We start from the raw sequence: 26,561 nt of genomic DNA, 5'->3' as shown, positions 1-26,561 counted from the left end.
ATTGATGTAACTTCAACAGCCCGTTGAGATGTAGAGGAAAGAAGAGTGGACGTAACATCAGGAGACCCAGGTAAAAATCCCAGCATTACCGCTTCGCTTTCTGGGTGGGTGGCCTTGGGCAAATTATTTAATCTCTTTGAGTTCCAATTACTTCTTCCCTAAAATAAGAATTACTTGTGGAGAATTAAATCAGAATGTAGGATATGGATGAAGCACATAATAGATGCTCAAAATGTCTGTGTAGTCCCGTGAGCCAGTTCTTGTGTTCCCACCAGCCACAGGCAAGTGTTGGCTGCTCACATTCTGTCCGGGACTCTGATTCCTTAGGCCCGAAGGCCCAGTCTTCGGGCAACACCACTCATGTCGTCTCTTGTAAACCTCCCCAGGGTGTCGGAGCCTTGGATGGTAGCCAGGACCAGGTCATGGACCCAAAGCAAGATCCCAGTTATCAGAAGTCAGAGCTAAATTTAGGATGCAACTGTGAAAATGAATACTCAGCAGGGTCTGTGAAGTAGGGGGTGAATAATTATCTGGCAAATGTGATTAATGTAGACAGGCCATGCCGATAATTTGTCCAGTTCTCAGCCAAACAGCCCCTTATCCTGCCCTAATATTTTTCTTCCCCAAACCATCTTGGTCCTCACCCCTGGGATTCTTTTCATACGTTTTGCCCTTTATTGCATGGAGTTTTCTTTTGTGGGAATTATTAAATGTTTGCTTTGACTCCACTCTTTCTTTAGACCACAGATTGCAAACTGGTGACCTTGGGATGTTATTCAGCCCTCAGAATGTTCCGTTTGGCCTGCATAGGTTAAAAAAAAAAAAAAAAAAGGAGCTTTCATTAGAAAATCTGGAGATTTCACAACACAAAAATTTAGATTCCTACCTCATTTTGAAAAAATAAGAAGATGGAGCCACTCAGGGCCCAGGTTCCCCCAGGGCCACACAGGTAGCTGCTGCCCCTTCCCTGGTTTCTTCCTGTCCCACCATGCCCACCACAAAGTTCCAGCATTAACTGGAACTAGTTAGAAATGCAAATTCACAGGCCCTACCCCAGACCTACTAATACAGAATCTCTGGGGAGGAAGGAGTGGCCTAGAAATTTGTCTTTTAACAAGCCCTCCAGGTGATTCAGATCCAGGCTCAAGTTTGAGAACCACATGTATACATAGATGCCTGAACGAGACTCAGCAATCATGGGTTTTTGCTTCAGCTTTGGCATTAGACTCTAGTTAAAACTTGATCTCATTCATTCATCCATTCAGCCAGGCATTTAATGCACAGATTTATGGAGCACTTCTACGCAGCAAGCACTGTGTTAGTTGCTGATGGTATAGAGGTGACCTGGACAGACAGTGCCTTGCTTTCATAGAGCATGTAGTCCAGTGAGGGTTAGAGACAGACATTTCAGTTTTGTCACTTGCACCTGTTACCGATGTTGGACTGGATCAGCAGTTTTCAAGCCGAGTTTTGTGGAGTCCCACGGCTCTGAGGAAGGGTCTCAAGCTCTGGAGTGTAGGGGATAGAGAAGGAGGCTAAGGGATGGGGCTTTCTCTCCTCCTTTGGATTAACCAGAGCCTCTCTGCTTTTATCTCTTTTATATTTTAGAGTTCCAAATAAGACTGCATTGGAGGAATAAGAGTTCTGCTGTTAAAACAGTTTGCATGCTACTAGACTAGGCAATCTTTTAAGTACCTTCAGGTCTAAAATGCTAAGAAACACAACGGGGCACTAGCAAACATTTTTTTCTTTTAGGTGAAAAGGGCAGGGAGAAACATCTTAAAAAACCCATCCTATATCACATTCATTAGGATGGTTATTATAGAAAAACAACAGAAAACTGTAAATGTTGGTGAGGATGTGCAGAAATTGGAACATTTGTGCATCGCTGGTAGGAATGTAAAATGGTGTAGCCACTGTGGAAAACAGTATGATGGTTCCTCAAAAATTAAACACAATTACCATGTGATCCAGCATTCCACTTTTGGGTATATACTCAAAATAATTGAAAGCAGGAACTCAAACAGATATTTGTACACCAATGTTCATAGCAGCATTCTTCACAATAGCCAAAGGTGGAAGCAACTCAAATGTCCATTGATGGATGAATGGATAAACAAAATGTGGTATATACATACAGTGGAATATTATTCAGCTTTAAAAAGGTAGGAAATTCTGACACATGCTACAACATGGATGAAGCTTGAGGACGTTAGGCTACGTGAAATAAGCCACAAAAGGAAAAATATTGCAAGATTCCGCTTAGGTGAGGTACCTAGAGTAGTCAAATTCATAGAGAGAGCAGAGTAGAGGTTATGAGGGGCTGGGGGAGGGAGGAATGGGAGTTATCTTTAACGGGTACAGAGTTTCAGTTTGAAATGATGAAAAGGTTCTGGAGATGGATGGTGGTGATGGTTGCACAGCATTGTGAATGTGCTTAAAGCCACTGACTTGTACACTTTAAAATGGTTAAGATGGTAAAATCTATGTATGTTTTTTCCACAATAAAAAGAAACCCATCCTACAATTTGCCTACAAAAGCCAGTCTTCCTTTGCTGGCCCCCCCACCCCCACCCCTCTCCCCATTTCACTTTGTCTCCTTTCAAGCATTTTGTTGCTGTTGTTTCGAATCATTTACCGCTGGAAAAGTCAGTGCAGATGAAATAACCTCATTCACTGGGTGGATGTGACAAAATACTCCAGACAGCAGCTAAGAATTGCAGCTGGTGTGGGTCAACCAGAAAAGGTCTATGTACTGCCCAAGTTGGTGCTGCTGAACTTGAGGGGAAGAGGGTACGATCTGAAAGACAAAATACTGAAGAAAATATTGTAAACACCCCCAGAAGATCCAGACAATTATAATCTTCTAGAACCACAGGTATTTTCTCATACCTGGAAGAAAGAATTCCTTTCTGGCTTGGTAATCTCAGCTGCATGGTGGTTTGAATACTTTGCCCCAGTGGTCCTCACACTGCAGTGTGCATCAAGCTTATCTGGAGGGCTTTGTTAAAACACAGATCACTGGGGCCCTACCCCCAAAGTTTCTGCTTCAGTAGGTCCAAGGTGGGATCTAAGAATTTGTATGTCCAGGCGATGCTAATGTCTGTCTGGGACCACACTTTGAGAACCACTGCTTTAGGAAGCTTAGTTCACAGCTGAGAAGGAATAAAACATAGATGGGAGGGAGAAGCCCATATGGAGGATGATGGATGTGCACAGTGCAACGGGGGCAGATAAGGATGGAATCTGCTCAACCTGGATTACAATGTCGTTTCTCTTACCATTGCTGTGATTTGGGGGCAAGTAAGTTCATTTCCTCATCTTTAAAATGCAGAACTTTTGTGAGGATTAGAAGCTCAGTGTGTGTGACTCCTGGCACCATGCTCACTTAAAGGTGTCCACCATTTTGTTATGTACCCTAGTGGAGAGCTTTGGGGACAATATGAGCAGATTGAGGGCCTGATGGCAGGGGCATCCAGAAGGAGAAAGGGAACGTTGGAACAGGCCAGGGAGAGGGAAGCAGAAACCAAACGCACAGATCTGTATGGGCCTGGCTTTGTTCCAAGCTCACTAGGTGGAAGCCCCAGAAAAGCTGGCAATTGGACTCTTAAAGATGTCCATCTAACCACAAATGAGTCCCATTTGCTCTAAATCATTTTTAACGCTTCAGCTGGCCAGAGCGCACCATGAGTCATTCACAAGGGTGCTGAAATCCAGAGACTTTCCTAAAGGCCCCAGAGGTACAACCTCTCAGACCCGAGGTGCTCTCAGCTGATTGAACATGATGGGAGCTGTGTTATAGTATGTCACCGGGTCCCCTGTCATTCACCCAGCCACCATCTCTTTAATCACCACTGGTCAGTGTCACTGTCATGAAGAATTAGTACATGTCATTGGCTGGTACGGACACATTAAGGGGCAAGTCCAAGGTCCCTTCCCTCGTCTGGTTTCCCAAGGAAAGCTGAACGCCAAGCTCAGGCCTGTGTTGACACAGAGTCTGGTGAAATACGTTTTCATCAGGGCTATACAACAGGCTTCCGGGTGGGATTTGGGAGCCACCTGGCTGACAGTGCCTTATTCTGCTCCACATCCATGGCAGTGAGGGGACATGCTGACAGATCACAGACAACGCTGGTGACTGACAAGGCGGTGCAGATGTCACCAGCAAGTTCTCAAAGAGAAGAAATGCTCACAGGTATTAGATCGCTATCATCGTGTTAAGACATTTATTTTTAGTATTTTCTCTAAGGAAAGAAAATGTGGACGGCAACAACTACATTACAACAGAATCCAACCATTTAGAGCTTGAAGTCTCAAAGCCAAGGTCAATTTTACTGGGGGAAGGAAAATAAATAGCTCTGCCCCTGGGTATGGCACCCGCCCCAGATGCCTCCTTTCTGTGGGTTTAACCTGTTTGCACTGGAGAATCCAAGGAAACTGGCCGTGGGGGATGCAGTGCTGAGGAGGCCCACACAGAAGTCTGTTGGGGAACCTTCTGGTTTCAGTATTTGTGATGGGGCCATTGTTACAATGTGTCCTTGCAGAAAGCAGAAAGAAAGCTGTTTGGGAAACGCTTTTCTCCAGCTGCCGTTTCCCATACTGTATTTTGCAGGAAAGCAGCCTGCCAGATGTTACTAGAAGTGCCACGCAAAAGTGATTTGAAAAGTTTGGGAAACATTTCTCCCTAGACCTGCCACACCTGTGGTCAGCAAACTTGCTGCATAAGGTCAAGAAAGAAAAATTTCCAGGCTCCATTTAAAGAAAGGAAAAAGATACTTCAAATCAGGAAGTGCAAAATCTGAATTGTGCTGAAGTGTTCATTGCCCTCTCCCTGAGGCGGGAGAGGAGCCTTCGTTTTCTTCATTGGGCTGGTGACTTTCTTGCTCCTTCAGTCTGTTTTGTTTCACATGCCCAGCATTTGCAGTCCCACAGGGGCCCTCCCCAGAGGCAGCCTCTGTTCAGGACTCAACCCTGGGACAGCTACCCAGCCTTGGCTGGAGGTGACCCAGAGGAGGCAGAGCTGGCCAGCACGTGGCCAGCGAGGACTTTCTAGGACATGGTACAAGCCAGGGAATCAGTCTTATTCAGTTTAGTTTCTTGTTCCTGCAGGTTCATAAGGGAACAGATCATAAAGCTGGGTGACCATTGGTCACTTCTCTCTCTACTAGGCTGTCAATTTCTTGAGACTTGCCTTATGCCTGATACACGCTAAGTATGCTGGTTTACGCATACTTGAAAATAACGTATATTCTCTAGATGTTGGGCATAGTTGATATATATCCAGCTTGTTCATTAGGATGTTCAAATCTTCTACGTACTTGCTGATTTTTTGTCCCCTTGTTCTATTTGTTTCTGTGACAACTGTCCTAAAATCTTTATTATGATAGTGGATTTGACATTTTCTTTCTGTAACTGTCAATTTTTGCCTTGTATGATCTGAGACTATGTTATTACGATCATACGGTTCAGGATTGTTATATCTTCCTGGCAGAATTGTTCCTTTCGTCATTATGTAATGGCCACTTTTATTCCTGATGATGCTGTTTGCCTAAAGGTGCCGTGGACCTCTTCATTGTGCAAGGCACCTGCTCTCCCAGATGCGTCTTCTCCTTTGGGATTGGCAGCATCTGGACTTGCCACTTCCTGCTTTATGAAACTCCACTCGCCCTTGGCCCCTGATATTACATTCTCCTGGTTTTTTTTTTAGGCTGCTCTTTTTTAGGAAAAAAAATATGGACAGCAATGACAAAAATAACAAATGCTATCATTTAAATCCAAACCAAGCTGTTTCAATTTCCTTTGAAAATCAGCTCCCTCTGAATAAAATACCACCCCTCTCACTGTTCTTCATCTGCTAACTCCTGCTCATCCTTCATTTCTCAGTGTGGGCATCACCTCTTCCAGGAAGCCACCCACGAATACTCTCCCCCTCCCCCATCACGGCAGACAAACTGGTTGCGAGGCTCTCCTGTGTCCTTTCTGGCTTTGTGTGCAGCCCATCATCTCAGGTCCCTCACATTCTGAATGACATCTCTTCACCTGTCTTGTGAATGTACCTGCAGGGCGGGAACCACATCAACTTCTCTGTTCTATCACACTCCTGGTCTGGCATAGCTGGCACTCTGTAAATGTAGTCGAACTCAACAGACAGCTTTTCCTAGTGCTTCCTTTTCCTCACTTTGGGTACTTGTCAAAGTTCAGTCTGGTTTTCTCCTGAGCATCCTTCCCTCAAACCCCTCACACCTCTTTCACTTCAACTCACGCCTCTAGACTGATGACTTCCTATGTCCGTGCCTTGAATCCTGTCCTCTCTCTGAGCTCTACAGCACATCACAGAAGCTCCCACTTGGCAGTCAGCACCCAAATGCACACTGTCTCAAATAGCACACACGTTCATCCTCCTCAGACCTCTTCCTTCTCCCAGTGTCTTTATTTTTCCTGAAGGCTCTGCCATTTTTTTTTTTGGTGAGGAAGATTTGCCCTGAGCTAACATCTGTACCAACTTCCTGTATTTTGCATGTGGGTCGCTGCCACAGCATGACTTGATGAGTGATGTAGGTCCGAGCCTGGGATCTGAACCTGCAAACCTGGGCCCCTGAACCCAACCACTATGCCACCAGGCTGGCCTGGCTCTGCCATTTTTGAAGCCATTCATTCTCATTTTTAGCAGTCTCCTTATCTTAACCCACGTCCAACCATGCACTAAGCTCTGTTGCTTTTCCCCTTTAAATCTTATTTTTGTCTGTCCCTACTTCTCAGGTCTTACTGCCCTGCCCCTGCCCCAGGCATTCATCCTTTGTGCCTGGAATATGCACCACCTGACCCGAGCCCCTCTCTCCACGCTGCTTTCACGGGCCCCGTTTCCAGCAGCGTCGCCTCCTAACCTCCCTCTCAACCTCCTTTTCACTTCTCCCTTGTGCTGCTTTCTGCCGGTCAGGCTGGTTTTCCTGCCAGCTGGAACCTTCATTTCCTCCTCTGTGCTTCTTCCTTTACCTGGACTCCCTTGTCACCTCTCTCCATCGTGGCAAATTAAACTATTTGATGAGTGTGGGCATTGACCAATCATAACGGACATCAACCTGTCAGGATGCAGCGTAGACCAATCAGAATAGACCTCAGCTATAAACAAAGAGCGCTGCTCAGTATCGGCTCTGCTGCCCCCTAGACGAAATCTACTCCACTTTCAAGGTCCCGTCCAATCTTACCAGTGATGTGGATCCACCCTGCCTGCTTGGGCTTCACTCTCTCTCCTCTGAATTCTTCCTGCCGCCGTCGTCTGAGTCACACTCCTCACGTATAATTATCTTTGCTGTTCACCAGAGCGTCATACGAGCTCTTCTTTTATTTCCTCGAATAGACTAAGAGCTCCTGGGGGCAGAGACCACGCTTGACATCAATGAGTCTCAAATTGTGGTACCTGAAACAGCAGGATTAGAGTCACCTGGGAATTTAGAAATGCAAATTCACAGGCCTGACCCCAGACATATTGAATCAGAAACTCTAGGAGTGGGGTCCAGTAATCTGTGTTTTAACAATCGCCCTCCAGGTCATTCTGATGCACATTTAAGTTTGAGAACCACCTCCTTACATAATGTGGGGAAACTGAGTGCAAGTCTTCATGGCAAGATCTCAATAAAGACTTGCTAATTAAATGTTTATTCCCTCTTTGCATCCTCCATGGTGCGTGGTATTGATTATGTGTAGCATGGACACTTGGATTTGGATTCAAAAAACATTCAGTAATTACTTAGTATATGACAGATTCGGGGCTAGGAACATTTATTTGGGTTTATAATTTTATTCCTAGAATAATCTTGTTTGGATCATGGAATGGACTGAATGTCAGGATCAGAGTCACCTGGGAATTTAGAAATGCAAATTCACAGGCCCCACCCCAGACATACTGAATCAGAAACTCTGGGGAGTGGGGTCCAGTAATCTGTGTTTTAACAATCACCATTCATTTAACTAATTGTTATATGACAGATTCTGGGCTACGAACATTTATTGAGGTTTATAATTTTATGCTTACAGAAATCTTGTTTGGTACATGCAAGGAACTAAATGCTGTGTTCCCTTCAAATTCATATATTGAACTCCTAACCCCTAAGATGATGGTATTAAGAGGCGGGGCCTTTGGGAGGTCATTAGGTCATGAGGCTAGAGCCCTCTTGAATGGGATTAGTGCCCTTATAAAAGGGACCCCAGAGAGTCTCTCACTCTCTTTCTGTCCTGTGAGGATACGACGAGAAGTCAGCAGTCTGCAATTGGGAAGAGGGCTCTCACCAGAACCTGACCATGCTGGCATCTTGATCTAGAACTTGCAGCCTCCAGAACTGTGAGAAATAAATTTTTATTGTTTATAAGCCACCCAGTCTGTGGTATTCTGTTATAGCAGCCTGAATAGACGAAGACAGTAGATATCATGACTCCCATTTAACAGATAAGGAAACTGAAATCCAGGGAGGTTACAAGCCTGACTGAAGTCGGCACAGGTAGTAAGTGGCAGGGCTGGTATCTGAACCAAGTTCTCCTAACCTGAAGTTCAGTGCTCTTTATTTAATACGTTCTTATTATTTGGGTTATTTGGGGATGTGCCTTGCTGTGGCCATGGTGATGACTTCCATGTTCCTAGGAATGCTGCTGATGTCTAATAACATTTTGGAAGGTGTAATTTGAGCTCTGTTCTAGGGGAGGATTTAAACAAACTACTATTATTCATCAACTGACATTTTAATATCTCTGAAATTAGGATGCATTTTATAATCAATAGCATGTCATGGTTTAATGAGGTCTTATAATCAATAGTGTCTTAGAAGCAGTGAAATTTAGTAGAAAATGTGTGATCCTTTCCATCTTGGATAAAATTGAGTGTGTGTGTGTGAGAGTGTGTGTGTGTATCCACCCTCTCTGGTATTTACTTGTAACAAACATAACTGTTTAACACTGAACTTGGTTCACAGGGGCAAAAAAGTTGTGAAATATTATGGGCCCTTAAGATTCTCCTTGGACAAATAAGAGACACTTTTAGAAGAGGAGAAAGGGTAATAATCTACATTCTCCACTTCCCAAAGGGATAACGCAGAGCCAACGTTCTCAATTCCATTGTCTACTCCTCAAGAATTTCAAAATATACAAGGAAAAATGTGAAGTCGGCTTCGCCTTTCCAAATGGTGGCTTGGATCTCACCATGCCTAGTCAATATTTAGAAAAATAACGTTTGTTTAGCTAGAACTTAAAATAGCAGCTCTGATGATTGTTATACGTTTACCACTTTGGTTATTGCTCTTTTGAGGCAAGCACATAATTCTGCACAGCGCGTTTGCAAGAGCAGAAAGGAGAAAGGGCCCTTTTGAAGCTCAGTCACCCCCCACTACACACAGGCCCCCACAAATAAAGAAGTGCATGGCTTTCTGGGTAGCTGTCTTGGTTTGGGAAAACATGTTATTAGCCACAGCATGTGCAAATCTTCCAGCATTTTCTGACCAAGTTTAGAAAAGATGGTAAACGGGGTTTATTCTGAAATGAGGGTTTGGGTTGGAATGCATAATGCCAAACACATCATTCTCATTTGTAGACACTATCAATAGTTCACTTGCCTGCTGATTTGCACACAAACCCTAGCATTCGGGACCCAGCACAGACAGAGCAAGACCCCCACCTCCTATTTCATTATTACATTACACCTCCCCTTCACTGACGTTATTATTATTATTATTACTATTATTTTTGCTGAGGAAGATTGGCTCTGAGCTATCATTTGTGCCCATCTTCCTCTATTTTGTATATGGGATGCCACCATAGCATGGCTTGATGAGTGGTGCATAGGTCTGTGCCTGGGATCTGAACCTGCAAACCCCGGGCGGCTGAAGCGGAGCACGTGAACGTAACCACTATGCCACAGGGCTGGCCCCCACGACCTTGTTTTTTAACCAAGCTGGACTAGTTGTGATCACCTAGCTATGCCCTACCTTTTCCTGCCTTTATGGTTGCAAAAAATTTCAAATCTCTTGTTATTAAAATTCTATCTATCCTTCAACGTCCTTGTTCTAGGTGTCACATTTCTCACAAAGCCTTTCCTGTTTTCTCCAACCAATCTAATCTGTCTATCTTTTGATCCTCTCTAACTTCTTTTTTGCCAGATATTTATATTTTGCCACTTTCTTATTAAACTTCCCATAATAGTGCAGTGCTTCCTAATGTATGGTCAGTGCCACTCGTGTTAGAGCCTTCTGGATCCCATTCCAAACCTACTAAACCAGGATCTGCAGGGTGGTCCCCAGGATGGGGCTCAGGAATATGCATGTTTTATAAGCTTTCTAGGGATTCTGTGCCCACTGAGTTTTGAGGATCACTGCTGTGGTGGAAAGGGCTACCCTGCCTTTTTCGTAAATTGTAGAAAATTTCATGCATATTCAAAGGCAGAGGGGATGAAACAATGTATCATCATGAACCTCCTGCTCAGGTTTAACGATGATCAAAACAAGGCTAATCAAGCTTCACCTACACCCTCTCCCACTTTCCCCAAACTCCCTTGGATTATTTTAAGAAAATCTCAGTTATTAGATCATTTCATCTATAAGTGCTTCTTAATGCGATCTAAAAGACAAGGACTATTTTATTTTAAATCATAACCACAACAGCATTACCGCTTCTGAAAAAATCCCTAATTCCTTGCTATGGTAGGTAGAATAATGCCCGCCTTCCCCAAGATGTCCATAGCCGAATCCCAGGAAACTGAATACACGGCAAAAGGGACTTTGCAGATATAATTAAGGTTAGGGACCTAAAGATAGGGAGATTATTCTGGATTATTTGGGTGGGCCCAATCTAATCATATGAGCCCTTAAAAGCAGACGACTCTCTCCAGCCGGAAGAAGAGGATGGCAGAAGAGAGATGCAGCAGAAGGAGAATTTAGAGAGATTTGGAGTGTGAGAAGAGTTTGACAAGTTGTTGCTGGCTCTGAGATCGAGAGACCATGAGCAAGGACCAGAGAGAGGTCTCTAAGAGCTAAGGATGGTCTCTGGTTATTGGCTAACAGGAAATGGAGATCTTAGTCCTACAGCTCAAGAAACCTGATTCAGTCAACAACTTGGATAGCCTGAAACTGGACTCTTCCCCAGAGCCTCCAGAAAGGAACACAACCCTGCTGACACCTTGATTTTGACCTTGTGAGACTCCAAGCCGTCCAGCTGAGCCACGCTGTACCTGGACTTCTGACCTACAGAATTTTGAGATAACAAATGGGTGCTGATTTCAGCTGCTAAATTTGCGGTAACTTGTTATGGTGGCTATAGATAACTAATATGCTTGATATCATCAAATATCCAGTCAGTATTCAAATTCCCCCTATTGTTTAAAGAACGCTTTTACAAGAATTAGTTTGTTTGCACTGGGTTCTAAGCAAGGTCTCCACATTTCATTTGGTTTATATGTTTCTTAAGTCTCTTTTAGTCCATAAATACTTCCTTCCTCTTTTTTCCGCCTAGAAATTTATTTGTGGAAGAACCCAGGTTGTTTTGAACTGAAGAATTTCTTGTATTTTGGATTTTCCCATTTGTGAACCTGTGGTGTAGTTTAACATGTTCCTCTATCCCCTGTATTTGTCTGTAAGCTAGTGGTGGATGTAAAGGCTTAGTCAGATTCAGGCCCGATTTCTTGACCACAGGAGGTGTGTGCACCTTCCTGCTGTGTCACGTTGGGAGGCACCTTGTGACTGGTTTTCTCTTCTCTGTGATGATGTGGTTGATGCATCCAATGCATAGTTCTCCCTCAGGTTTTTTGCCTAATGATTTTCTCAGTTGTTGATGATTATTGCCTAGAACTATTTCTTCATTAGCGGTTGCAGAATGGCAGTATTCTAAATTGATCATTCTTTTTCTCTTATTAGCTGGAATCTCCTAAAATGCACCAATATTTGGGTAATCCAAGGTCCAGTTCATACAGGAAAGTCAGGATAGCAGCTTGACTCTGAAAAGGCTTTGTAGACAGATGGGTCTGGGTTCTAATCCTGCATCTGCTATGTAGTGGCTAGTTTGCCTTGAGCAAATTATTGTACACCTTTGAGCCTCAGATTCCTTATTATAAAACGGAGATGGCATTGCAGGGTTGTTATAAGAGTTCAATAAATGAACTTATGGAAAAGCATGATGCCTGCTACAGAGTAAGCACTCATCAAATATCTGCAATACAGTCAAGTCCCGGGATTGGGTGCCCGTGGGGATCTCCAAGGAACGCAGTTTCCACCTGCTGTTGGAACCCGCTCTGGAATACTGCATCTGGCTGCTCCAGGGGGCTTTGCTTCTGGTGTGTTTGCTACTCTAAGGGCTGACCTTCCTTCCTGGCCTCCTCAAGACCCTTTCATAGCCCCTCAGAGCTGCAGCTGTGGCTATGACAGGCTCACCCCAGCTTCTCAGGGGCAGCCCCAAGGCTTCTCGTGGATGTCTCCCCAGGGCTTGCGGTTTGCGGTTGGGTTTATGTTGCATTGCAAGCATTTTCAGCAGGGAGCAGTGGGGAGAAGTGCAGGCGGCGGGGTTAGGAGAGGGTGGCCTGATTCTCCTCCCAACTCAGCTATTAAGTGGCTGTATGGCAAACCACTGGAGCGCAGCTGGGAACCCGGGGAGGTCTCTGAGGCCCCTTCCAGATCTAACCCTTCCTCATGGAGTGCAACAAGCTCAGCGAGCAGGGCCAGGAGGGTTTCGCCTGCTTCTGTGACTTCCTACAGCCTCGGGACTCCCAACAAAAGTTGTCGTCCCTCCAGCCTGGCTGAGCTGAGTGACCGTCTCTTTAACTGGCTGTGACCCTCTCAGGCCTCTTCTGCATAATCAGAATAAATTGGAGGCTAAAATATTTGTCCAGGCAATTCTGATCAAAAACACCCCTTGCTTTGATCTTTCAGTCAAAACAAGGTATTCTCCCTGAATTCTGACGATATTAGCCTTGAGCCACTTGTTCAGCTGGGCAGGCAGGATTCTTAGGGCTCATTAAGGCCCTTTCTCAGCCGCTCAGCCCTGACCAGACCCAGGGCTTTGTGCTTTGCCCTTGTAATGTAAATAGTTATTGGCAAGTGTGGGGTTTGGCCTGGAAACCCAGTCTTCAGTAGTACCAAACTGCTACCTGCCTTTGGCCTGCACATTGAGATTCAGGAGTCTGGTTGAGCACCCCCACAGAGGGGCAGCTGGAGAGTGGGGGCACCAAAGAGAAGGGTAGACACCTGAGTGATAACACTCTTTTGTGGAGATTATGGGGATCAAGCAATCTTTCTTTCCGTTTTCCTGCAAAGAAAATTGTCTTAGGAGTTGCAACAATTAGCCCTGTTAGGTAAATGATTGGTCTCAGCTGGTTGTGCTAACCATGGGAGGGCTACCTTCCTCCCTGCCCTTTTGGGGGACCTAAGTAGGGAATCCTTCAAAATTGTAAAATGGAGAGTATGGGCACATGTTAATCTTTCCTTCTTCTACCACAGGGCAGTGAAAAAGCATTGAAGACTGATTAATTGATATTTATTATGAGTGTTATTTTTTAGACAATGTCATTTGTTGTCTCAGAGTGGAGAGGACATCTATTGTGTTTTGTCTGCCAAGAATCCTTGCATTTGGACTGGTTGCATGGTCTTGCAATGCATGGGGCTGCTAATTACCACAACCACGTCCACCCCACCCTTATTCTAGCCATGAGAGTGCTCACATGACCCAGGCAGGCCAACTGTAGTTATCGCATCCCCTGAGCCCATGATTGATCCCGAGATGGTCCCATCCAGGCCTATCAGAGCCCTTCGGTGGGTTTCTGAGGCTTTGAATTTCCGTGGGATGCTGAGATGACTTGATATAAGCTCGAGCTATCTGCAGCCATGCTCCTTTCCCCATTATTCCCACCATATGGAGGATGCCATCTGCAGTAGGAGCAATCAGTACTCAGAAGTTGAACCAAAATATGAAAATGCATCACTGAAACTGGCTTTACCAATGAACTCCCTAGTCACACGAGATGAGTTTGTTGAGTTTATATCACTTACAAACAACGAGTTTTGACTCAGACAGAGATTATAAATCCAGACCTGGTTTCAAATTCCAGTCCGCCCCTCACTTTCTAGCTGTGTGAACTCTGCAACTTGCTTAACTTCTTTGAACCTGTTTCCTTATCTGTAAATGGGGAAAATGATATCTATCGCACAGGATTATTATAAAGATTGAATGAGATAATATATATTAAGTGCTCATTTTAGCAGCTGGCACACAGTAGGCATTCAAGAAATATTTATTGAGTACCTAAAGTAATATTTGTTGAATTAATCTAAGGAATGTTTAATTCTTAGATTAATATTTGCTTCTCAAAGTAGGTCACGGGTACTATGGGAGGTGCACAGTGGTGGGCTATGGGGACCAGCAACCACAGAATAAATAAACAGGAAGCTCTTCTTAAAGCATCAATTAAATTAATTCAACATACTTTTATGTTAAAAGAAAATGGATATATTATGGGGTAGAATATAAAAGTCATATTACTCTTTAAGATAAAAGACAAGGATTCAAAGGAACTCCTTGCACGTAGAATGAACACTGTCCTTTTCCATTGAGCGGGTTCTGATGACAGGGTGTGCAACACACTAAAGAGGAACAGGGGGCCTGGGAGCTGGAGGTAGTGGCTCCAGCCTGCCTCTGTGACTCACTGTGCCTCTGTGAGACCTGGGAAAGCCATTTAGCCTCACTCATTCTTTTTTTCTCATCCAAAAAGTGAGTTTGGATTTGTCCTCAAATTTTTTCTTAAGAGTCTAACATTCCATCTTTGCCCAGTGAGTTAGTGAATTCCGTGTCTGTACAAGTGTTAAAAAGGGGACTGATCATATTAATTTATTAATTATAGGGTTTAACTAGTTTAAATTTAGGTCCAATTCTATGACTCTACTCTGAACCTCAGTGCTGTATAGTGCAATAATTTATGATTGGGAAGAACATTTTCTAGAAGGATGGTACACCTGGATTTTTATAGTATTAGTTGACTAGTATTCATTCAGTGTTGATTTTAATACAAATCATATTTATCATAATGTATATATATCATACTATATAATTAATACTGTATCATAAAATCAATAATCAAATAATGATTCTAACATTTTAATACTTATCATTTGGGTATATGGAAATGTGTTTAAAGCCAAAAGGAAGTTGGTCAAGCATAAACCCAAGCAGGGCAGCCTTCTGGGCATTTGTAGGGAGAAAATGAGGGTTTTCTTAAACATACAAGGTCAGTATAAAGCTTTGCTTTGCCTAGCAGAGTTGGAAGAGGGCTATGACAGAGATATTTAATGCTTTCTGAGTAGCCACAGGTTCTCCATACTTCCCAGCCTTCCTGAGGGTGGGCAGGGCCACATGTCAAGTTCTAGCCAGTTGACTGTGAGTGGGAGTGGCATGTGTCACTTCCAAGCTGAGGTGGGAAAAATCTCCTGAGAGACCCCCTAGCTCTCTTGTGTCCCTGTCACTGAGACTGTGGAACTTGTGTTTTGGGGTGGTGGAGCCACCAGATGGAAGCCACCAGAATTTTTGAGATGCTGTTAAAGGATGCTGCCAGACCCATGGGCCAGGCTGACTTTGAAATAAGCTATTGTATTAAGTTATTGAGATTTTGGGGTTGGTTATTACCAAGCATACCTTAGCCTATCCTGTCCGATTCATGGGCTGATGTTTATAGTTACTCTTTCTGGGCACAGATAGAACAGTCGACTCACTAGCTGCAAACAGCTAGAACCAAGAAAAAAGAAAAGCTGAATTTGTGATTTCTACTTGACCTTCCCCTCAGTCTACATAAAAAGAATTCTTTCCACCTTCCTTTTCTTTACCTTTCATTGCTTTTCTGCTCCACCTCCCAATATTTATGTATGTAAATCTTGAATCAAGTTTTCATGGTTAATAATTTGTTCATATGTCAGTCTTCCTCACTAGTCTGTGAGCTTCTTAAGAGCGCTGTGTTCCCTTGAGTATCTGGCACATAACAGGTCCTCAGTAAGTGTCTGTAGAGTGAGTGCATGAATGAATGAAGCTTTACAAGAAAAAGAATCTAAAGGTTTTTCGAGCCAGTGTTGGGCTGAAAGATCAGGCTCTAACTTCCACTGTGGGTTCTAGAGCAAGTCTCAAGTTGGTTCTTCCACAGCTGAGTGTGGTGTAACCCTTTGTGGGCTGAGGGCCCCACAACTCATCACATGATAACTTCTCAGCCTTCTCCAGTGGTGAGTTTGCTCTGATGTCCAAAATGTGCATGCAATTGACTTGACCAAGAAGAGAATTCCTCAGGCATGAACTCTCCCATTGCTCTTCTCCTCCCTATAGAAAAGCGGCCACACCTTCTTGTTTTAAGGCTGACTCATAACCCAAAGTGTATACCCCAGTCTTTCAAGCCTCCCTTGAGATCCCATTCCATCAATTTCCCCCTCTCCCTGGGGAGAGAAGAAGAAGAATTCTGGAATCTGGCAGCCCATATTTCAATACCCCTTTCCTTAATAATAGTGACAAGGAGTAGCATTTACCCATCACTTACTGAGTGACAGGCACTCCCATATGTTGTCTCATGTACCCCTCTCCACAAAGAAGAGCTACTGTGATATCCCATTTTATAGATGTAGAATCTCAGGCTTAGAGAGGGTAGGTGACTTTCCCAAGGTAACTCTCCTAGTAAGTGGCAGACCTGGGAGTGCCATTTAGGAATTTGAAACCAAATCCCAAATTCTTAGCCTTTGTGCCTATGGCCTTTTACAAATATCCTTGAATGGATCCCTACTCCCCACTTTGAGTTACTGCCCCCACAGCTCTCTTCTCCCTTTCCTCACCTAGCTCTGCCCCCACTCACCTTTCCATTGACTCCTGCCTGGCTCTGATCCCCTACTTCACTGAAATGGCTTTTTCCAAAGTCAATGGCAGCCATGAATGGCCCATTTTCAGTCTTCATCTGCTTTGGTCTCTGTAATCCATCCACTCCTGCTTGAAACTCCCTATTGGCTTCTGGGACAATTAGCCCTCCCTCTTGGTCATTCTCCTACCCCCCTGACCTTGGGTTCCTCGGGCAGCTCTTCTCCCTCTTCTTGTCTCCCTAACTCTGGACAAGTCATGGAACGACAACCCCAGCCCTCCTCTCTTCTTTCTCTAGACCTCCCTGAATAAATTAACTCATGTCTTTCACTGCCACCCCTGAGTGTTTAACTAACTCCCCACCATCCAGGTGTCCCCTCACCCCTCAGCTCCACCTTCCTAGTGGCCATCTTGAACCAAAGGACCCATAGAAACCTCAAACTTAGCATATGCCAGCTATATCTCATTTGTCTATGTGTGCATGTATTTTGTTATTTTTCATCCACCATTCCTACCCTGTTTCTGCATTTCCTCTCTCTCTGTGTATTCGTAGCACCATCTTCCACCCAGCCAGACTTGACTCCTTCCTCTCCTTTACCAAATACTTTTGGGTACTAAGTCCCATCAGATCTTCCTTGAAAATGTCTGTTAAATCTACCCTGTCTTCCCCATTCCCACTGCAAGGGCTCGGATCTAGGATGTGGCTGGAGCCTCTAAAGCCTTTTTAGAACAAGGTGGGCATGTAAATAAACAACAAACACTAACATTTATATAAATAAAATTATGACTGGCCTCCTCTTTCTAGTTATTCTACCTGTGGAGTTCTCTTTCAAGATACTAATCCTGCTCAGAATGCTCAGTGAGCCTTTAGCAGGGAGTCTGGTGAACTTTTACACCTGCCCTGCCTCTACCTCTGATCTTTCCCCCTGCTCCCTGCTTTCACAGCTCTCAAAAAGGTAGGCCACGTCCTTATGCCCCTGGGCTCTCCTTCCTCTTTCCAGACCTCCTGCTCCAGGTAGCCACCTCTCTGAAACTTTCCCCAATTCCCCACCTGTTACTGGCTGTCTCCTCTGGGTCTTATAGAACACTGGGCACACATCTTATGGACCTTATTATAACTATATGATAATTCTTAATTGTGTATATATCTCCCAAGTTGGACCACAAGATTTTCATGGGCAGGGACTGAACCTGATTCTCCTTATGCCTCCAGCATCTAGCACATTCTTGGGGAGGGAATGACTATATGAACATTTCTTGTGATCTAGTTTCTCTATTTTCTCTCTTAGTCTGTGCTCAAGTCTCCAAAGTGTCTTCTTCCAGAAAGCTACTCCTGGCACCTTCCCAATATTGCTCTGAAATGCTCTTTCAACTTTCCCATCCTAGATAACAGCTCCCCTCAACCTGACTCCATGTACCTCATCTCTTGCCCAGGTTGGTGCAGTAGCCTCCTGACTGCTCTCCTGGTGTCTTGTCCTCTTTCCATCTTCTCCACCCTGCAGCTAGGGGGCGTCTTAAAATGCAAACTTGATGATGCCACTCCTTGCCTAAAAGCCATTGATGGCTGCCTGAGCAATTAGGACAAGATCACAATCCTTTCCGTGGTGTTGCCCATCTCCTGGCCTCCTCTTGCACACTCCTCTTTGTGCCCTCTTTGCCTGGCCAGCTCTACTTCACAGCTCTCCCCATGGGAAGCCTGGGCGAGGCCTGCCCTCATCCCTGCCCCCCAACTGGATTCCTTGGACCTGTTTGATAAGCATTCTCTACTTCTCATTCAGAGGTTTATGCTAATTGAGATTTGAGTGATTACCTGTGCAAATGTTTGCTTGATGTCTGTTTCCTACTCTGGAGAGCAGAGGCTAAAGCTGTGTTACTCACTGCGCTATCCTCAGAGTCAGGCCCAAGGCTTGGCACATGCCAACATTTCAGCAAGTAGTTGCAGAGTCAGTAACTGTGAAAAGCTTTTCCACACAAGTCTAGAGGACCGCTTCTCTCTTGTTGGGGCAGTTCTGGAACAGCAGGGCAAAGGCAAACCCCTTTGAGCTTCATAATAATAACACTAACAACAACAATAATAATACTCCTATTTTTTGAATGCTTAGCTCAGTGCTCAGAGTTTTCATGCTTTTATCCTCTCAATAAGTCTATTACATAGGCACTATTACTACCCACATTTTATAGATGAAATAATTGGGGCATAGAGAGCTCAAGTTCACACAGCTATTTAGCAGTGGAGTTAATGCTCTTAACTCCGATAAAAGCTACCCCTTCGTTCCTGGGCCTGGCTTCTGTGAGGCTTTCTGCATGGTCCTCCCTCTATTTTCTTCAGAAGGAGGAGAGACCTTGTTGGGTGTGACAGAGAGAAGGCAAGTACCAGGCTGTGGTGTGGCAGTAGGAGGGACGGGAGGGCCAGCCTTCTTGAGGGCCCAGAGCACACAGGACTGTGTGGGATGCTCAGAGGGAGTAGTTTGGGAGAAGCGAGAGGCTTCACCCCTGTCATATCATTTACGAGTGTGTGAGATGGACTTAGAAGGCATTCAATATGATTTTTCATTATAAAGATTGTCTTTGGTGACTTGGAAAAAGGTTTAGTCCCGCACCGAACATGATTTTTCTTTTCTCCTAATTAATTTATTTTCTGCCAAAGAAATTGACTGTATCTCTTTAAGAAGCACCAACCCCAGAGCAAGGTGCCCCTGGAGGGAACCATGGGATCAATTTTTCAGCCAGGGACTATGCAGCTTGGCCATAGGATCTTAAGGCTTTTAATTTGCTTATACATAGAGTGGCTTGAGCTCTATACATCACCAAATCAATGCAAATCAGTTTACTTGAAGCTGGTTCAATTTTAAAAGAATTTCATTAACCAGCAATAAAAGGCCTGGTTTAATATAATTACTATAGGATCCCAAGCTCATCAGGAAGAATTCCTTTTCTATAATGATCTTAACATTTATATTATGGCATTTTCTAAGGAAAAAAAAAAGGAAACCAAAAAGCATACTGGAGGAAGATGCTGAAAATAATGCTTTTATTCTTACAGAATTCAGTGTTGGAACTGCCATTAAACAAACTTCCCAAATGGCAAGGACGTCGGGGAGGAAACATATTTATTTAAACATTCATATGTGGAAGTCTGTTGACACACACCTCTAGACACATGTTCGATGCATTATCTAATCCACACAGAACCGTAACCACTCAAAGGCGGAAGAGACCTTAGTGGCATTTAATACAATCGCTCAATTTTACAGAAGAAGAAACTGACGCCCAGAGACCGTAAATAGCAATCAGAGGTCAGCCATCTGGTTAGTGGAGATGAGGGCCTGGAAATCTGGTCTTCGCTCTCCTCTCCATGACTCCTCACTCGTGGCTAAACCTGGAAGCCCTTGCCCGCCTCACAGCAGGTGATGAAATCACCTCCCTGGAAGTACTTTTAATAGAAAAGAAGGAAAACCTGCAATTTGCGACAACATGGATGAATCTTGAGGACATTATGCTAAGTGAAATAAGCCAATCACAGAAGGACAAATACTGCACCATTCCGCTTATATGGAGGTATCTAAAGTAGTCAAATTCATAGAATCTAAGAGTGGAATGGTGGTTACCAGAGGCTGGGAGGAGGGGGAAATGAGGAGTTGCTCATCAATGGGCATGAAATTTCAGTTAAGCAAGATGAATAAGTTCTAGAGATCTGCTTACAACATTGTACTTATAGTTAACAGTACTGTATTATACACTGGAAGATTGTTAAGAGGAGAGATCTCATGTTAAGTGTTCTCACCACAATAAAATAACGTTAACAATAAATTCTAAAGGTCCCTTTGGAAGTAAGGCATTTATATTTTCATATGGAGAAGCTGGCCATCACCTTTGGTGACTTGCAAAAAGGTTTCGTCCGGCACCAAATGTGGTTTTTCTTTTCTCCTAATTAATTTATTTTCTGCCAAAGAAATTGAATGTATCCCTTTAAAAAGCACAATTCCCAAAGCAAGGTGCCCCTGGAGGGAAGTGTTAAGGAGGGAACTTCTACTCCGTCTCAACAAGATTTCGCCCCTGTGCCCACCCCCCATGCTAACTCCGTCTTCTCCTGGAAGAGTGTGAATCTGATTTGTCAGAGACCTGAACCTTCTGGGCCCTGCTTCACTACTGGGTGGGGTTGGTGAGCCTCAAAGATCAGCACCTGCACCGTGCTCCCCCATGTCCTAGATCTTGCTCCCATGTAGGAAGCCCACTGCATTCCCTGGGGCAGGCCCAGCCACCTCTCCTAGTCTTCCTCCTCTGCTGATTGTCTAACACGGTGGATAAGGCAGCCTGGGCTCCACTCTCCAGCCCGTTCACCTTAGAGTTAGAGGACAGAGAATGGGAACCCCAGGAAGGACCTTGAGCCTGAGCATCAGGCTCTACTTCAGCTTTCACCAAAGAGCCCACATCAGGGGATATCAAGACGTCGCCCAGGTACTCAGAAAGCCCTTCTTTTGTTTTCCATCTGGTTGGAAACTCAGGGAGGAGGAGGAGTGAGAAGCAGGGCAGAGTCCAACTATTCCTAGTTTTCTGACCTTAATCTAAGTTCACAATCTCTTATCCAAGTGCTGTGGGCCAGAAGTATTAGAGAATTCAGAGTTATTCTGTGGTCACTAGGCTAGGAAGTAGGTCCTAATATCTGGTCAAGGTTAAAAATTGGTGTGGCCTGAATGAAGTAGGGAACATTAAATTTATATCAGGACGATGTAGAATTTGACAAAATGTATGGACTTGCTCCTTTCAAATACTTCAATACTTCAATACAGAATCAGGTGGCTGAAGTCTTGGCCACTGATGGGCTGACGAGATTTGGGTGGGGGGCCTCCCAGGGCAGCCTGCACTAACCGCTGATGTTGCTGTTCCCGTGTTGTAGAGTGATGGCTACAACCACGAGCTGGGGAGGTGTTCGAATAGTGTGAATCCCTGCTCGCTGCTTACTGAAGTTGAGGCTATAGGAGAGTCATCTAAGAGTCTATTGCTTGGTGCTCACCTTAAAGATGGAGTTATCTAATCAAGTGCAGTGCAGACACTGAATGAGCCCAGCCATTTTTACTGTTCGGTCACCCCACTATGGCGTGAGCTCCTCAAGGGCAAGGTGGTGGTATCTCATTCATCTTTGTACCCCAAGTTCCTATGTTGAGCCTAGAACGTAGAAGATGCTCAGTAAGTGCTTTCTGAAGGTGGGAATGAATGGATAAAGAGGATTGGTAATCTGCAGAGCAATTGCTCATAAATGTGTACTTGGAAAGTGCATGGGGCTGGTTGGTCTCTATTCGCCCCCCAGGCCTCCCCTCCACTCTTGTCTGCCCTGCTCAGCACCCCCTGGTTCTGACCCCTCCCTGCATCCCTAGGATCCCCTCCCTCTCTGGCGTCTGGTCAGGTTTGGCCAATGGGAATTACTAGTGGGAGACAGGAGGGTGGAGGAGAGTGAGGTCGCGGCATTTCTTCCTGCTCCTTCCTTGTTTCACTGCCATGGTCTTGGGGCTGTGGCCTTCAACTCCTACCTGGGAGGCCCCTCCTCATCAGCTATCAGTAACAACATTTCTTTCCTTGCCCCTCCAGACCTGGGCTGATCATGGCTTCTTGCCCTTGCTAGTCCCTGGCTGCCTCAAAATCCATTTGGGTTCCTGTCGCCTTACCCACACCTCTTGAACTGAAACCCCCTAAGTGGAATTGTCTTTGCTGCCAGGGCCCTGACTAACATGCCTGAAAGCAGTTCTTCTAAGAGTGTCAACATACATCAATAGCTTATCTATAGCAGTTAGTAGCAGGCTTTTAAAAAGAGAATGCAACCACCTGAAGGATAAATTGGGTCCTTTTGAATTATCTCGAAATTTTGGTAATTGTGTTTTACTGTTCACAGATGAAGAAAGGAAAGGGGTGTGCATTGTGCATCCAGCACAACAAGACTGAGGCAGCCACATGCCCATTTTACAGACGAGGAAAATGAAACTTTAAAGAGCCACTTGTCCTGTCTGGGTTGGCTCCCAGCCTCTGGCAGAGGCTGAGGCTGCATTCTGTCTGCCGCTTATAGTTTGTAAGTAGAAAGATAACCCAGTAGGACTTCTTTCCTGGAAAAGCCAGTTAGGCCACCAGAAGCAGTTTGGGGCTTCAGAGGTGGAGTGCATTTTTCTTGGACTCCACCGGACATTTCTGGCCATAGTAAATGTTCTGCTCTGGCAAGAGCTTCTCAAATTCTTGAGGTAAGAACAAATTTTCCCCAAAGCCACCAAGAGCCATGGAAGGAAATGGCCTCTCTTTTCTGCACAAACCCATTGGGATGGGTTTGGGATGCCGGCAGCATTCCGAAACAGGGGGGAGAAAGACGCCAGTGTCAGGGAGGTCAGCCCTGAGCAGCGGTGGAAGCCACAGAAAACAGCCTGATTTAGAGCAGATGTGAGAGGCTGTGAGGAGCCGTCTGTCCTCAGCTCATTCAGCCCTTCTGTTGTGTCTGCCTCTGTTTGCTGCCTCAGCCCCCAGTGGCCTGGGCTAGTGTCACTCTATTTTTAGTTCACATTTCACCTTTCTGTCTGTGAGGTGCTTTTCCCAGCTTTGGAAAACACACTGCAGCCACCAGCTCAAGCACCGACCTCCTCACCTCCGCCAGCCCCCGTGACCTTGGGAGGGGAGAAGCTCCCACGTGGGACTAAGCAGGCCTCCTTCTGGGGGTCTCAGAGGAGGGCTCTCATGGTCTGTGAATTCTTCATGGTTTTATAGGGGGATCAGATGCCAAGAGACCGCAGGACACTTGGAGAACACAGGGTGAGGGCCCCTGGTTTGGAGAAGTGACACCCACTTTTGGTGGAGGAAGGCAACCTGAGGTTCTCGTGTCCCTCGTGCAGGGTCTGTATGGGTCCCCGAAAAGGGCAGCTTCCCCACATCTTCTTCATTCTTGGTGTTCTCAACCAGGAAAGGGGAGGGAAAAATATGTGTTAAATTTCTATTACTTGTAGTTACTATTGGTAACAATATTTATATGCTAATTAGGGAAAATTTTGAAAATATAGAAATGTAGAAGGAAGAAAAGGAATGCAACCCATTTGCTACCACCTAGAGACAATCGCTGTTAACATGTTAGTGTGCTTACTTCTAATCTTTTTGAGTTACATGTATTTTTTACATAGTTATAGTCAGATGGTAAATACAAAATTGCACATAATAGTTGTTAAAAGCCTGTTTTTTTCCCCCTAGTTATAAAGGTAAAGGCATATTATGTATACAATTTAGAAAATATATTAAAAGTAAAAAAGAAAAGAAAGATTTCCAGTATCTTACCACCCATGGATAATCACTGTTAATTTATTGGCATATGTCCTGACAGCTTTTTTTCTATGCAGTTTAAATATAATCAAGATCATATTGCCCATTTAATTTTCAAGCACATTCAATAAAGGAAATCCACAGGTTCTAGAAGGAAGATGACGTGAATAGGGGCTTGATGAAACATATCTGTTCTTGATCATTATCAATTAGAAAGGTCAATGATTTAGTTAATTAAAAAAACAACTTTTAAAGATGCAAAATGACTTCAGTTCTTGAGGAATAAGCATTGATCATCTACTGTGTTACACAAAGCTACTTTTAAGCATGTGTTTGAACAGTTCTCCTGACAAAGTGTTCCAACTGTGTAAAATGTTTTAGTGTTGTTAACAAGTGATGGAACGGAACAGCATCCATGGTCGGTCATTGAAATGCACTAAGTTTCCTTCTGAACAAAGTGAAGAATGTGGTGTCAGAAACACAACTGCTGTCAATGAAAAGGAGAGGGAACTTTTGCAGGGCCAAGTTCATGCCAGTTTTCAGAATCTACAACGCATAATCCCAATGGCTGCCTGGGTCTGGTATCCAAAGGGAGTAAAGGAAAATTATTAAGTTGTTAATTTAGTTAATCTCTTTGTTAGTGTATGTCTTCAATGATTTTTTTCAGTAAGGGTACGTGGATGCTATATAACTGGCATGTCTTTGGGCTGTCTTCTCCCATGAAAGACAGCTGGTCTGGGTCTTATATTCTTGAGTCATCACCTTTCACTTATCAGAATTTTGTAGAGAAACTTTACATTCTAGTGGCCTTCAGTATTGCAGAGCTGCCTGAGACCAGCCTTATCTTTATTCCTTTGCATGTGACAGATGTTTGTAGGACTTTTTTCTTTATTTTCTTACTTTTAAAAATTTTCTATATTACTAAAGTTAAAATATTTTTCCAAAAATATATAAATATGGTTCTACTTTCATTGATTTTAGACTAGAATGTGGTAACCTTTTCATTCTGAACAATCAAACTCCTTGGTTGTCCCAGGGAGTCTTTAAAAATTGCATTTGAATAAATATGTTGTAATCTTTTTTTACCTCAAAGACACCTATAGTGTTATCTATTTTCTGTCCTCCATATTTCTCACCCCTTTTTTCATTTTCATCTCTTTTCCTGATTGTCTGCATTCTGGGGGAATTTCTCAAGTTTGCCCTTCATATATTGGTTCTGTTTTTTGCAATGCCAATTCTACTCTCTGCTGCCTACAATGAGGACTTTAATGCTGTTATTGCAATTTTGGTTACCATTCTTTTCTCTACTATCTTTCTCAACTCCCTTTTTAGTTCTCATCTTGTTGTCTTTCTTTCTCGGCCTATCTTTTCCTAATTTATTTTTCTATTTCATACAGATGGATATTATCTTCTTACATCTAACTGAGGAGATCAAACACTCACTGAAAAATTTCCTTTTGTTCAGATAGCAGATTCTTTTCAGAGGTACGTTCTTCCTCTTAGTGTTCAATATGATGTTTCCTTTTCCTTGGTCTCAAATATTTTTTCGTGGTTTTCCATAATGATCTATTTTTAAATGTACTCACCCTTAATCACAGAGAAATCTAGCCAGACTCGGTGTTTCACATCCAACATGTGGCATGCATTTTCCGTGAGTTGGATTTCTGTTCCTTTGGGTGATGCTGGAGTCTCCTTACTTTACCAACATCCAGTGGGTAATTGATGTGCACACTTATCAGTCTAAATCCCAGTAGCTCTGTGATTCATAGGGGCTCGGCCACTGTCAGCCTTAATTTGTGATAGGACTGTCAATGTTCACCTTCTCCTATATCCCCAGGGGATTCAGTAGAAATTAAGAGAGGCTTGTGATATGCTCTTGTTGCAGAAAGTATTCAGGGCAGTAGAGCCTATTACGTGCCCAAGTCTTTGGGAGGTGGTGCATGTACATGACTTCACTGAGTTCTTCCAAGTTCCATTTGAAGTCAGTATGATTATCCCTTTTTTACAGGTAAAGAAATATATTTCACCTTAAGAAAAGATGAAGTATCAGGAAGGAATATCTAGCTTTATGACTTGTAGCAAAATTACAAACGAAATGTTTCATAACCCAAAAGATATTTGCCAAAAAAGATCCAAACCTATCTTTCAATGATTTAGGTAGGTATAGGAAAATAAGATGTTTTCACCAATTAAGTATCTAGAAACATAGAAAAATGTACAAAATGAACTATGGGCTAAGTAACATAACTCTTAAAGATGGTGAGATAGGAATTCCTTTTAATCTAGATTTACCAGAGCTCTTTGGTCCTTTAAAGAAAATTAAATTAGTGTAATGGAAAAAAAAATTAGAGTTCAAAGTCAGATCTATTGTGCAGATGCCTGGCCTTCCTAACGCACCGTCACGTGACAAATACTTTTTAAGGATGACGATGATG

This window comes from Diceros bicornis, chromosome 3, assembly GCF_020826845.1.
Source record: "Diceros bicornis minor isolate mBicDic1 chromosome 3, mDicBic1.mat.cur, whole genome shotgun sequence".
Classification (NCBI taxonomy): Eukaryota; Metazoa; Chordata; class Mammalia; order Perissodactyla; family Rhinocerotidae; genus Diceros; species Diceros bicornis.
The sequence above is the reverse complement of the archived record's forward strand: the minus strand, read 5'-3'. Positions refer to the sequence as shown.